Source organism: Podarcis tiliguerta (genome assembly GCF_965153285.1).
Source record: "Podarcis tiliguerta genome assembly, chromosome: 6".
NCBI lineage: Eukaryota > Metazoa > Chordata > Lepidosauria > Squamata > Lacertidae > Podarcis > Podarcis tiliguerta.
The window spans coordinates 1,541,539-1,554,963 of record NC_139539.1 but is presented as its reverse complement, the minus strand read 5'-3'; positions in this window follow the sequence as shown (position 1 = coordinate 1,554,963).

Below are 13,425 nucleotides of genomic sequence, written 5' to 3'. Positions count from 1 at the left end.
GGCACTTTGACCGGCTCCAGCGTCTGTTTATTTTATACCTCCCATCGGAAAGATGGGAGGGGAGGAGGAAGGAGAGGCACAGCAGCTGGAGCCAGCCCCACCCCTGCTGGAAGAAGGAGCAGGCTGTGTTGCTGCAGATTCACACACCTGCACACCTGAGCTGCTTCTCCTGCCAAGAGAGCCCTTGGACGTGCTTGGTGCCACACTCCAGTAAGGTGAAGAAACATAATAATAATAATAATATTAATTTATTATTTATACCCCGCCCATCTGACTGGGTTTCCCCAGCCACTCTGGGCGGCTTCCAAAAGAATATTAAAATACTGTGATACATCAAACATTAAAAGCTTCCCTAAAGAGGGCTGCCTTCAGATGTCTTCTTAAAGTCTGGTAGTTGTTGTTCTCTTTGACATCTGGTGGGAGGGTGTTCCACAGGGCAGGTGCCACTACCGAGAAGGCCCTCTGCCTGGTTCCCTGTAACTTGGCTTCTCGCAGTGAGGGAACCGCCAGAAGGCCCTCGGTGCTGAACCTCAGTCAACAACACCAGAGTGCAAAACCTCATAGGAAAAAAATTCTTAGTAGCTCTATCCTTTTGTTTTTGAATAGATTTCTTGCTCTAAAAATAAAATTTACCAGGTTATGATCTAGAAACGTGATCAGAGCTCGTACCGAATGACCGTCTTGATATAAGTACTCTATGACAACGATGTCAGATGTTTTTACCACCCCTGGTAAAATGCCGTTTAAAATGTTTAGCAGGTGCTTCATGCAATCCATCCCAGCACATGGGCCCAACGGCTTTGGATAATTGGCCAAAATGAGCTTTTGAGGAATTAGAACCAAGTTCCATCCTTTTTTTTGGATACAAAGCTGGCCAATCCTGCAGCGAATTCCCGTCGATGTTTAGGGTCACCGACTCGAAACCTCATAGAATTGTAGAGTTGGAAAGGTCCCCAAGGGATATCTAGCAATTGCAGCTAAAGAATCTCTGGAGGATGACCTAACCTCTGCTGAAAATCTCCCAACCACCTTCCATGGTTGTCTGTTCCACAGTTGAATAGCTCACAAACTTCTTCCGAGTGTTTAGTTAGAATCCCCCTTCTTCTCTGATATATTTTCTCACTGAACCCTTCCTGTTCATTGTCGAACTGGAGGTGACAGAAACCCTAGATAGGTTCTCCAAAAGGATCTCTCTGCCCCTGTGATTACACTTGCAAAATAACGTTTAAAACCCCTCCATTTCTATTGCACTCTGTAGGGCTGAGAGATTCATCTTCCTCTGAAAGCTGGATTCCAAAAGTTCCTGAGTGCGGAGCCACAGAGGGAAGATTCCAGCCTTCCAACCAGGCTCAGAGCTACGTAGAGACTAAAATTAAGAACAATCTCTCTGAGCATGTGCAGAGTTCATTTCCCACTCACAATGGAGCAACCCTAGCTTGTTTCCACAGTCCTGGAACTAGCTTCCAGGCCAGATATGTAGCTGTCAGAGTTGGGAAATGCTCTCTGCTTTCTTTTTCTTTTTCTTATCAGTAAGGTAGCTCTACCAAGGAGTAATCCCACAGATTACAAGAAAGAGGATTCCACCTAAACATTAGGAAGAACTTCCTGACAGTAAGAGCTGTTTGACAGTGGAATTTGCTGCCAAGGAGTGTGGTGGAGTCTCCTTCTTTGGAGGTCTTTAAGCAGAGGCTTGACAACCATATGTCAGGAGTGCTCTGATGGTGTTTCCTGCTTGGCAGGGGGTTGGACTCGATGGCCCTTGTGGTCTCTTCCAACTCTATGATTCTATGATTCTATGTCATGTCCTCTTCCAAAATCTGGGTCTTGCCAGGGAGGCTCCCAGCAACATGAACCCCATGAGGCTTGTTAGAACATAGGAAGAACATCTGCGGGATCCATGGGCAACCAGATGCCTCTGCTGGCAAGCCCACAAGCAGGATTCAAGCACAAGAGGAACTCTCCTCTCCTGCAGTTTTCAGTAGCTGGTTTTCAGAAGCGTAGTCCTCTTGGCTAGTAGCCATCAATAGCCCTCTCATCCTCCATCAATTTGTCCAACCCTCTTTTAAAGCAATCTAGGTTGGTGGCATCTCTGCCTCCTGGGAGGGTGAGTTCCCTAGTTAACTACGCACTGCATGAAAGAGTCATTTCATTTCTCTGTCCTGGTCTACTCTGTCTGAACTATTGTCAAAGGTGATGGGAAGGCAGGGCTGGTCACCATCTTCCCAGGAGATAAAAAGGTGACTGGGCTGGATCTGGCCCCCAGGCCAGGATAGACCCGCCCTGTCTGGAGGCTCCAGACCCCACAGAGAAGGCCAGGAGGACTCCACAATATGGTTTGGTGGGGGACACATCTGGGTGGGGAAAGTGTGAACTGAAAGTGAGATCGGTTTGATTTGGGCCATTCCTAGATCACATTTGCACCCATTACACATGAGTGGCAGAGCCCCCAGTGGGAAACCAATAGGCGGGATTTGAGCTAAGAGTCTTCTGCCATCCAGTTGTCTCTTGCAACGGGGATTCAGAAGCGTTGATGCTTCTGAATTTGGAAGCAGAGCCGAGCCATCAAAAGCCTTATTCTCCTCCATGAATTGGTCTAATCCTCTTTTAAAGACATCCAGGTTCGTGGCCGTCTCTGTCGCCTGATTTTCGAGCTCTCTGTATATTTTGGTTTCATATAGCTCTTTGGGCTAAAGTGGATTAATGAACAATGATGAACTAAGCCATGGGTAGGCAAACTAAGGCCTGGGGGCCGGATCCAGCCCAGTCGCCTTCTAAATCCAGCCCGCAGATGGTCCGGGAATGAGCGTGTAGAATGTGCTCTTTTATTTAAAATGCATCTCTGGGTTATTTGTGGGGCATAGAAATTCATTCATCCCCCCCCCCCCGGCAAAATATAGTCTGGCCCCCCACAATGTCTGAGGGACAGTGGACCGGCCCCCTGCTGAAAACGTTTGCTGACCCCTGAACTAAGCGATAAGTATCAAAGACGTAAGACTAAAACTCATTGGAAATGCAAAGCCACCTCGGAAAAAATAGAAGGAACTCTTGTCGTCGGCTTTCTCTTTCCAGACAAAGGATCATTCCGTTCATTTCTGAGCCTCCACCTTTCCATGGAGACAGTCCTGACCCAGTTCTTGGAAATAATGTCCACACTTTGTTCTAAGGAAACAATAGATTAATAAGGAGCAGACGCAATTCTGGTGAACAAAAGGAGAAAAGCAGGTGACTCCTTGGAAGCATCTGGTTGGGCAAGAGGAAGCGAGATCCCGAGGGGCTGAATGGGTCTGATGCCTGATTTGCAGGGCGGCACCCCAAGAAGGCTTGGGACGCGGGTGGCGCTGTGGGTTAAAGCCTCAGCACCTAGGGCTTGCCGATCGAAAGGTCGGCGGTTCGAATCCTCGTGGCGGGGTGAGCTCCCATCGTTCGGTCCCAGCGCCTGCCAACCTAGCAGTTCGAAAGCACCCCTGGGTGCAAGTAAATAAATAGGGACCGCTTACCAGCGGGAAGGTAAACGGCGTTTCCGTGTGCTGCGCTGGCTTGCCAGATGCAGCATGTCACGCTGGCCAAGTGACCCGGAAGTGTCTGCGGACAGCGCTGGCTCCTGGCCTATAGAGTGTGATGAGCGCACAACCCTAGAGTCTGTCAAGACTGGCCCGTACGGGCAGGGGTACCTTTACCTTTTTTTACCCCAAGAAGGCAGGCAGGGAACTGACTTGGGGACCCCACTTCTGTCCCCTGCTCTGAGAATCATTCCCCACCCAAAGAAGCCTCAGGCTTAGCAGAAGACCAACGATTGGCTACAAACACACCCACAGCATATGTTAAAAGCAAGGAACCTTGGAACAGGCAGGAGCTTCCCTCCTGCAGACCTACAATTCCCAGCACCTTTAACAAACTACAGTTCCCAGGATTCTTTGGGGTGGGTGGGGAAAATGTGCCTGAAATGTGCTTTCAGTATATGGGATTGTTTGTTTGTTTATTTACACCCAGACACTTTTCTCTAGGGAGATCAAGATGGCGCACAGGTGGTTCTTCCCCATCACATTTCATCCCCATTGCAGCCTGGAGAGGGAGGGTAGGCTGAGAGGCAGTGACTGGCCAAGGTCACACCCAGTGAGCTTCCTGGATGAGTGGGAGACCTGAACGCTGGTCTCCTAGGTCTGACTCTAACCACTACACCGTACTGTCTCTGACCAATGAGAGGCCCTTTCACCACTTCTACCTCAAGGTCATCTGCTGCCACCCTATTTATATCCTGCCTTTCTGCCAAGGCACCCAAGGTGCTTTGCCTCTCCCAATATGCCCCGTGAAGGACCTTAAGGTCCATAAATAGCAGCACCCAAGAGGTCCTGGGCCCTAAGGAAGTCAGCCTTTTCAGCACTGGCTCCGGCCTGGTGGAAGGCTCTGTCTCATGAGACCAGGGCCCTGCAGGATTTAACCTCCTTCCGTCAGGCTTGTAAGACAGAGTTGTTCCATCTGGCCTTTGGCTTGGAATCAACTTGATCCCCTTCCCCAATTTCCTTTCTCCTTCTGTGATGGAACTCCTGTTTGGGGACTTCCTTGGCTTTTTTCTGGCCCATGTAGGACCAGTCGGGATATTTGGCCTTGGTGAAGACTTGACGTTTTCATTCCCAAAAAAGTTTTTGATTGAGTTCCACTGAAATGAGGCTGCATTTTAATGTTTTAATGTTGTATTTTAATTTTGTTTTCAAGCTGTGTTCTAATCAATTGTTTTTATATTTGGTGTTAGCCGCCCTGAGCCCGGTCTTGGCTGGGGAGGGCGGGGTATAAATAAAATAATAATAATAATAATAATAATAATAATAATAATAATAATAATAAAATAGGAATGCTATAGCTGCACCACTGGCCTGGGGTGGCAAAGGACGCCGTCCAACTGGTGCAGGCCCTGGTGCCTCCCTGCCTCCCTTGCTCTCCTGTCCATGCCTCCAGCCTTGTGATGGGGAGGAGGCGGTCTTGGCTGGAGCAGCACGGCCTGATGTTGTTTCCGCCTGTGTCCCTGACTCTCATGAGCACCTAAAGCTACATTGCCTGAGAGTTTGAGGACATGAGGACACAAGGTGAGCCTGCTGGATCAGGCCCAATGGCCTTTCTAGCCTAGAATCCTGCTCTCACAGATGCTTGTGAGAAACCCCAAGCAGGACCCAAACATCAGAGTCACACTCTCCCCTTCTTGTGGTTTCCAGCAACTGGGATTCAGAAGCATTGCTCCTCCTCTAATCCTTTATCCAATCCTCTTTCAAAGTCATACAAGCTGGAAACCACCCCTTCCTCCTCTGGGAGGAGTTCCATAATTTAACTGGGATGGCGCTGTGGATGTGGGTGGTGCTGTAGGTCAAACCACAGAGCCTAGGACTTGCCGATCAGAACGTCGGCTGTTCGAATCCCTGCGATGGGGTGAGCTCCCGTTGCTCGGTCCCAGCTCCTGCCAACCTAGCAGTTCGAAAGCATGTCAAAATGCAAGTAGAAGAATAGGTACCACTCTGGTGGGCATTTCCGTGCGCTGCTCTGGTTCGCCAGAAGCGGCTTAGTCATGCTGGCCACATGACCCGGAAGCTGTACGCCGGCTCCCTCGGCCAATAGAGCGAGATGAGCGCCGCAACCCCAGAGTCGGCCACGACTGGACCTAATGGTCAGGGGTTCCTTTACCTTTACTTTTTTACATTTGTACATTTCTGCTTGTGCCATGCCAAGAAAGTGCGGGGCTGAGCGGTTTTCCATTTGCCACACTGTCTTCCTTGGGAGAGCCTGCTCTTCACAGTCATGCCTGGGTTTTCAAACAGCTTACTTCTTGAACATTTTGGTTCCTGAACACCGCAAACCTGGAAGTGACTGTTCCGGTTTGCAAACTCTTTTTGGAAGCCGAACATCTGACGGGTCTTCCGCTGCTTCCGATTGGCTGCAGTAGCTTCCTGCAGCCAATTGGAAGCCGCTCTTTGGTTTCCAAACGTTTTGGAAGTCGAACGGACTTCCGGAATGGATTCTGTTCAACATCCAAGGTACGACTGTAGTACAGTCATACCTCGTGTTGCATTTGCTTCAGGTTGAGCATTTTCAGGTTGCGTCACGTGGCAACCCGGAAGTACCGGAAAGGGTTACTTCTGGGTTTCGTCGCTTGCACATGTGCAGATGCTCAAAATGACGTCATGCTCATGCGCAGAAGTGGCAAATCACGACCTGTGCATGCGCAGACGCAGGTTGCGTTCTGCTCAGGGTGCAAATGGGGCTCTAGAACGGATCCTGTTCGCAAGCAGAGGTACCACTGTACTGAATCAGAACAAGCAGCAATCTGTTAAAAACCCAGCTGAAGTTTGCTCGGATTCTGTGTTAAAGAGGGTTTCTTCCCATGGGGAAGTATGAGCACATACCCGTCAGCATTTCCCTAATTAAAATTGAGAGACACATCTTTTGGTGCTGCGCAAATCAGCTGGCTTGGACTTCTTTTGCCAGCAGTGACCCCTGTGAGAGCACGGCACCACTGGCGGCACAAGTGGCGGCTTGTTCCTGGATCAAATCAAAAACCAGGATGGATTAGGTAATTCCGGGTTTCCCACTCTGCTGTGGTTGACAGCTGCTGTTTCCCTTACAGTGCAGAGCTAGAGAACAGGAGCTCTTTCTCACTTGCAGGTCCTCCTGGCATGCTGCATTTCCCACTGCGATTCTGCCCAGGGCCTGCAAAATCTCCCCCCCCCCCCACCGCATTGTTCTGAACCGCAAGTGACTTTGATCTTGCACAATACCTTTGATAGCATCATAGAGGCATTAAGATGTTCTGAGATGTTATGTGCAACCGATAGGGATCTTATTGTGAGCAGGGAACACTCAGTCTCTGTCACACAGACCTGGCCGCTGGGCCTGCGCATGTCTATCTGCAGCAGGTCTGAAATCTGCCTGCAGGAGGAACTCTCCAGGGATCCTCTCTGAAATATACTCAGAGTCGAGTGTGAATTTCATGCTTTTTTTCCAGCTCCTAGTAGCAATGAATGGAACTTTTCCCAAAACGTCTAGCTATATATACATTATTCACACAATGGGCCGCGTGTGATTGGCTAATTCCGGGCTGCTCCTGTAGGCCAATCAGGTTGCAGATTCACTTCCTCCGGAAGCTTGATTGGCTGCTCCTGCAGGCCAATCAGGTTGCTGATTCACTTCCACCTGGAGCTGGATTGGTGGCTCCTGTGGACCAATCAGACTGCTGCATTCTGGATCCTATTGTTCTAGGACCAATCAGACTGCTGCATTCTGGATCCTATTGGTCTAGGATTCAGCTTAATATATAACACTCTTTCTTTCTTTCTATAAATGATTTTTATTGGTTTTACATATAATCACTTTACGTAACATTGTACCCTCTTACTTCATCTCTTTGGCTCGACTGAACCTCACGACTTCCCTCCCTCCTGTCTGGTGGTTTGCAGAATTAATCTTCACATCTTTACATTTCGCTTCATTTCCTATCCTTGTTTTATCATTACCTAAAATATTATATTGCTCAACCTGGATAGGTAGCAATTTCATCTTACAGCTCTTCAGATAGCCCTGCTAGTGATGTTAATTGCTTGCAGTTGTCTTTCAAATAGAATATAAATTTGTTACAGTCCTTTTGGTTCCGAATTATTCCCGTCAGTTTCGCCAGTTCTGCAAAGTCCATCAGCTTCATCTGCCACTCTTCTTTTGTTGGTAACTCCTGTTGTTTCCATCTTTGGGCTAACAAAATTCTTACCGCAGTTGTTGCATATAAGAATTTTTTTATCTTGTCTCGGTATCTCTCTACCCACTATACCCAATAAAAAGGGCTTCTGGAGATCCTCTCCTTTCTTAATAAGTTCCTCAAAGGCAGGGCCATCTTACCCATAAAGGCTAGTGGCGCGGGGTGCCAGGGCGCCAAGTTCTGGAGGGCACCAGGGAAGAAGCGGTGGCTGCACGCAGCGCCTCCCGGCTGTTAGGATATAGTTCCATTCCACCTTTAGAACAGATGTGTGGATTGTTGTAGGTCACACGTCTGTTTACTTCCAGCACAGTCTGCTGGGAACTTCCGTTGTGTATTGCTTTTGCTATACTGCTTTTTGCTTGGACACGAAGGGGAGAAGACATAGAATCATAGAATCATAGAATCATAGAGTTGGAAGAGACCACAAGGGCCATCGAGTCCAACCCCCTGCCAAGCAGGAAACACCATCAGAGCACTCCTGACATATGGTTGTCAAGCCTCTGCTTAAAGACCTCCAAAGAAGGAGACTCCACCACACTCCTTGGCAGCAAATTCCACTGTCAAAGAGCTCTTACTGTCAGGAAGTTCTTCCTAATGCTTAGGTGGAATCTTCTTTCTTGTAGTTTGGATCCATTGCTCCGTGTCCGCTTCTCTGGAGCAGCAGAAAACAACCTTTCTCCCTCCTCTATGTGACATCCTTTTATATATTTGAACATGGCTATCATATCCCCCCTTAACCTCCTCTTCTCCAGGCTAAACATGCCCAGCTCCCTTAGCCGTTCCTCATAAGGCATCATTTCCAGGCCTTTGACCATTTGGGTTGCCCTCCTCTGGACACGTTCCAGTTTGTCAGTGTCCTTCTTGAACTGTGGTGCCCAGAACTGGACACAGTACTCCAGGTGAGGTCTGACCAGAGCAGAGTACAGTGGCACTATTACATCCCTTGATCTAGATGCTATACTCCTATTGATGCAGCCCAGAATTGCATTGGCTTTTTTAAACATTGACATGTTTTTCCTTTGTTCCTGATGCTGAATATACCCCTGTAAATATGCTTGCATATGCCTCTGTCCACCACTTCCGTTGTGAAAAGTTATTCACTCTGCCAATTAGAGAGTGCTCAGTCTCTGAAGCCTTCCGAGGCTCGAGTCGCTGATAGATGCTGTTCCAAGAATCGGAGTTCGCCCAGCCGCCGGCCGGTGGCTGGAGCCAGCTGGGGGCCTGCCAGTTGCCCACGTCTCCCCGGACACATGCCAACACTGGCATCAGCTCACTGCCCTTGCCATGCCACACCAAAGCAGCGCTGCGCCATGCCCGGAGCCTCCGTCTGCCATGGCCACTGCGGCACAAAGTGGCCAGCTGTGGCGGGAGACGCCGCGTCCAGCCTCCGCCTCTTCCCTGCCGGAGGAGCCGCCCTCCAGCTGCTGCCCGCCTCCTCCAGCCCCGCCAGCAGCGCCATCCTCTCTAAAAAAACTCTGGGAAATGGGAGGGGGGCACCAGAGGGAACTTTGCACCACTGCGCCGGATATGCTTAAGACGGCCCTGCTCAAAGGGACTCTCTGTTCCCATTGGTTTAGCTATTGGTCCTGACTCTGCTTCTCCTCTTCTGCCAGTGCAGAAACAGCACAGCAGCCTTCTGCAGCCTGAGGCTCTCAGGATCTTTTGGAGCCCCAGCTCCCAAGGGCCCCAGCAATGGTTGCCAGGGATGGTGGGCAAGAGGAGTGTCATCAGCTCAGTCCTGCGGAACACCCTGCCACTGTAGATTTTGTGCCAACTTTTAAACTTCTGCTGGATACAATCTCGCTTAAAATGTACAGTATTTTTCGCCCTATAAGATGCACTTTCCCCCCTCCAAAGATGAAGGGGAAATGTGTGTGCGTCCTATGGGGCGAATGCAGGCTTTTGCTGAAGCCTGAAGAGCGAGAGGGGTCGGTGTGCAACCTTGCCATCATTCCCGGAACCGTTCTGGGGGTTGGGGTTGGGGGAAGCTCGGGCTTCCCCCTCCCCCAGCCTGACAAGCTGGGGAGGGGGAATAATTTTTTTTCTTTATCCCCCCCCCCAATAAGTGTGCCCTATGGGCCGGTGCGTCCTATAGGGCGGAAAATACGGTATATAGGAAGTGCAGTGTAAGTGATGGAAGTCAATCAATGAAGTTTTATTATTGAGATTTTTGTAGACTAAATTTGGAAGAAATTCTTCCAACTTTTCTTCTTCTTCTCCTTCGTCTTTTTATTTTTTATTTTTCTTTCTTCTTTTCTTCCTTTTTCTCTTTTGTTCTTTTTTTGTATATGTGTTCTTATCTGAAATATATATGTATGCATTTGCAGTATTTTGTTTATATTTTGTAATAATTATGTTAAATAAATTAATAAAAATTAATAAATTAATAAAAAGTAAAAATAAAATAAACTTCTGCTGAATATATCTCTATTCCACAAGGTCTGGGCAGGCAATTAACAATACATCCATCCTCGGTGGTTAATGGATGGCTGTTTTTAACTCTTTCATGGTTTTTATTGCACAGCTTTTATGTTTTATTCTTGTAAACTGCTGTGATGCATGTTTTTAATGATGCAGTAATCCATAATTTTTTTTTTATAAACGAACAAACATGGGGCCTTCCAGCTGTTGTTGGGCTCCATCACCCACCAGCCCCTGCCGGCATGGGCAAGGGTCAGAGATGAGGGCACCGTGATGCTGGCACCACTCCAGACTGAAAGTCGCCCTGCTGCAGGCCTGCATTGTAGCACCCTGCTTGTGGTTAACACTTAGCTGGAATGAAATATTCAACGCAGCAATAGGGAAATTAAAATAATAATTTATTTGTCAGACAAATAAATGATAGGCACAGTGGTATATGGTTACCAAAGCTCTGCCCACTCCAGCCCTGGTGGCCAGCACTTATATTTCCTCAGCCCAGCCCCCTTGCTCCTCCTTTGGCTGCCTCTGTCCAATCAGCCTGGTTGAAATTCCTATTGGCTGTTTGCTAGAACCAATCATAAAAGATACACCCATTTCCTATTACCTTTTATGGGAGACAAAGAGCTATATTTCCTTATATGCATAAATGGCAGACAAGTAGCCATATATCTTACATTTGCCTCGACAAGGCACCTTAATTACCAGATCATCTTTTGCCCCTGCTGCCCCTTCAAAACAAATGGCTAAAACAGATGGCTCATGGTATTAAATTCTATCTTAAACAGAGATCTTGGGTTCACATTCTCACACACCATCAATGAAATAAGAATCTAACATAAGAATCTAACATTTCTTACTTTCTAAATCCTTTGCATAATTACATTAAGCCAATAAATCTCATACATAACATAGATAGCTTTTTAGAAGAAAAGGAACTCAGTAAAAAACAGCTTCAACAGGAAGCCTCTTTAATTTGCACCCCCCTTTTCCAGCCAGCTGCTTTTCCCATTAGCTCTTTGCCCTTTAACCTTCTCAGGATACCTTAAACCTTGGGAAAATATGGCTAGAATCTGATGGGAGGCACATGGTATTATTTTCTGTTAAACTATTTACCAACTCTTAATTAGTGTTTTTGCAGCTTGATTGTATTCTGTAATATGTAGGGTCAGTATAACCTTTGCTCCCAGTCTGTAATTCCCTTTTACAACTTTGAGTAACGTGTCTCCTGTTACTGCTATAAATCAGGGGGGCCCTTGTCCAGGAGAGCAGGAAGATAAACACTGCCAGAGTACTTAGCCAGTTGGTTTCTGCCTGGCATGAAACATACAAACATTTGCAAATATATTTTTAAGCTCATTTTAAAATACAGGCCTTGATCAGATGCCTTACATTAGGCGCCACCTTGGAAATAAAGAGCACTTGCCTCTTCCCTCCCAATTCATACCAGGCCCAAGGACCCCTTTACACTGCCCTGTTACGCGGGTGAGGGGGGGGGTGAGGTGCTTGCTTTTCTTATGTGGGGGGCGGGGGGCAGCAGGAATAGGCGGGCTTTGGACAGGCTCCAAGAACCGGACTCAGGATCTGATTTCTTTCCGCAGCGCCTGCAAGACAGAGTTGTTCTGCCTGGCCTTTGGCTTGGAATCAACTTGATCCCCTCCCTCCCTCTTTCCTTTTTACTTTCTCCTCCTGTGATGGAACTCCTATTTGGGGACTTCCCTGGCTTTTTTCTGGCCCACGTAGGACCAGTCTGGATAATTGGCCTTGGTGAAGATTTGACGTTTTCATCCCCCCAAAAGTTTTTGACTTGAGTTTCTACTGAAATGAGGCTGCATTTTAATGTTGTCTTTTAATCTAATTTTTAAGTTGTATCTTAATCAATTGTTTTATGCCTGGTGTTAGCCGCCCTGAGCCCGGTCTTGGCTGGGGAGGGCGGGGTATAACATATCAAAAAGAGCAAGAAAGAAAAAAGAAGAGGAAGAAGAAGGGGGAGGGAGGGAGGGGAAGGGAAAAAAGAACACAAACATATTTGGCTTCCAATTAGAGTCATTGTATGATTATTTCTACAGTTTTTTCACACACAGTTCCAAGTGTGTGAAAAGTGTAATATGAAAACTTCAGTAAGTTGAAAGTGATGTTATGTAATTTTTAAATTACTATTTATATCTTGTTAAAATTGGTTAATTGTAAGGAATTGATGTCGGGACGCGGGTGGCGCTGTGGGTTAAAGCCTCAGCACCTAGGACTTGCTGATCGTCAGGTCGGCGGTTCGAATCCCCACAACGGGGTGCGCTCCCGTTGCTCGGTCCCAGCGCCTGCCAACCTAGCAGTTCGAAAGCACCCCCAGGTGCAAGTAGATAAATAGGGACCGCTTACTAGCGGGAAGGTAAACGGCGTTCCGTGTGCTGTGCTGGCTCGCCAGATGCAGCTTGTCACGCTGGCCACGTGACCTGGAAGTGTCTGCGGACAGTGCTGGCCCCCGGCCTATAGAGTGAGATGGGCGCACAACCCTAGAGTCTGGCAAGACTGGCCCGTACGGGAAGGGGTTCCTTTACCTTTAAGGAATTGATGTAGCAACTACTGTGGTTTTTCCCCTTTTGCTGCTTTTGACCTACAAAGCCTAAATGTCTCAGGACCGCAAGACCTCAAGGACCTGCCTCTCCCCACATTAACCCTGCGATTGCCTCTGGAGGCCCTTCTTTGTGTGCCCCCTCTGCAAGATGTCCGGAGGGCGGCAACCCGAGAACGGGCTTTTTCTCCGGTGGCTCCCCACTTGTGCAATGCTCCCCCCAGGGAGGCTCATTAAATATCTTCATTGGCATCTTCATTATATATCTTTAGGCATCAGGCAAAAATGTTCTTCTTCAGCCTGGCCTTGGGCTGGTTAACATTCTGGCCTTTTAAATGTGCTTGTGGGAGGGGGGTTATTGGTCTGCTTTTGTTTTATTGTGTATTGTGTGTTCTCATTTTGCATTTTTTGAACCGCCCTGTGACCTTTGACTGAATAGTGATATGCAAATTTAATAAATAAAATAATAGATAATTCTAATCCTGTTTTGGTTATTGGTTGTTGTTGCTGTTTTAAAAAATGAACACTCCTGTTTTAATGCATATCATATTTTGTATTTTATTGTTTTCGTAAATCGCTTTGGGAAATGCCTTTGGTTGTGTGGAACGATGTATAAACCAGATTAACTGAGCTAACTAAATTCTGCCTTGAAAGAACACTGCCCCCCCCCGCTATTCCTAATATGATTCTACATGCAATAAACCTT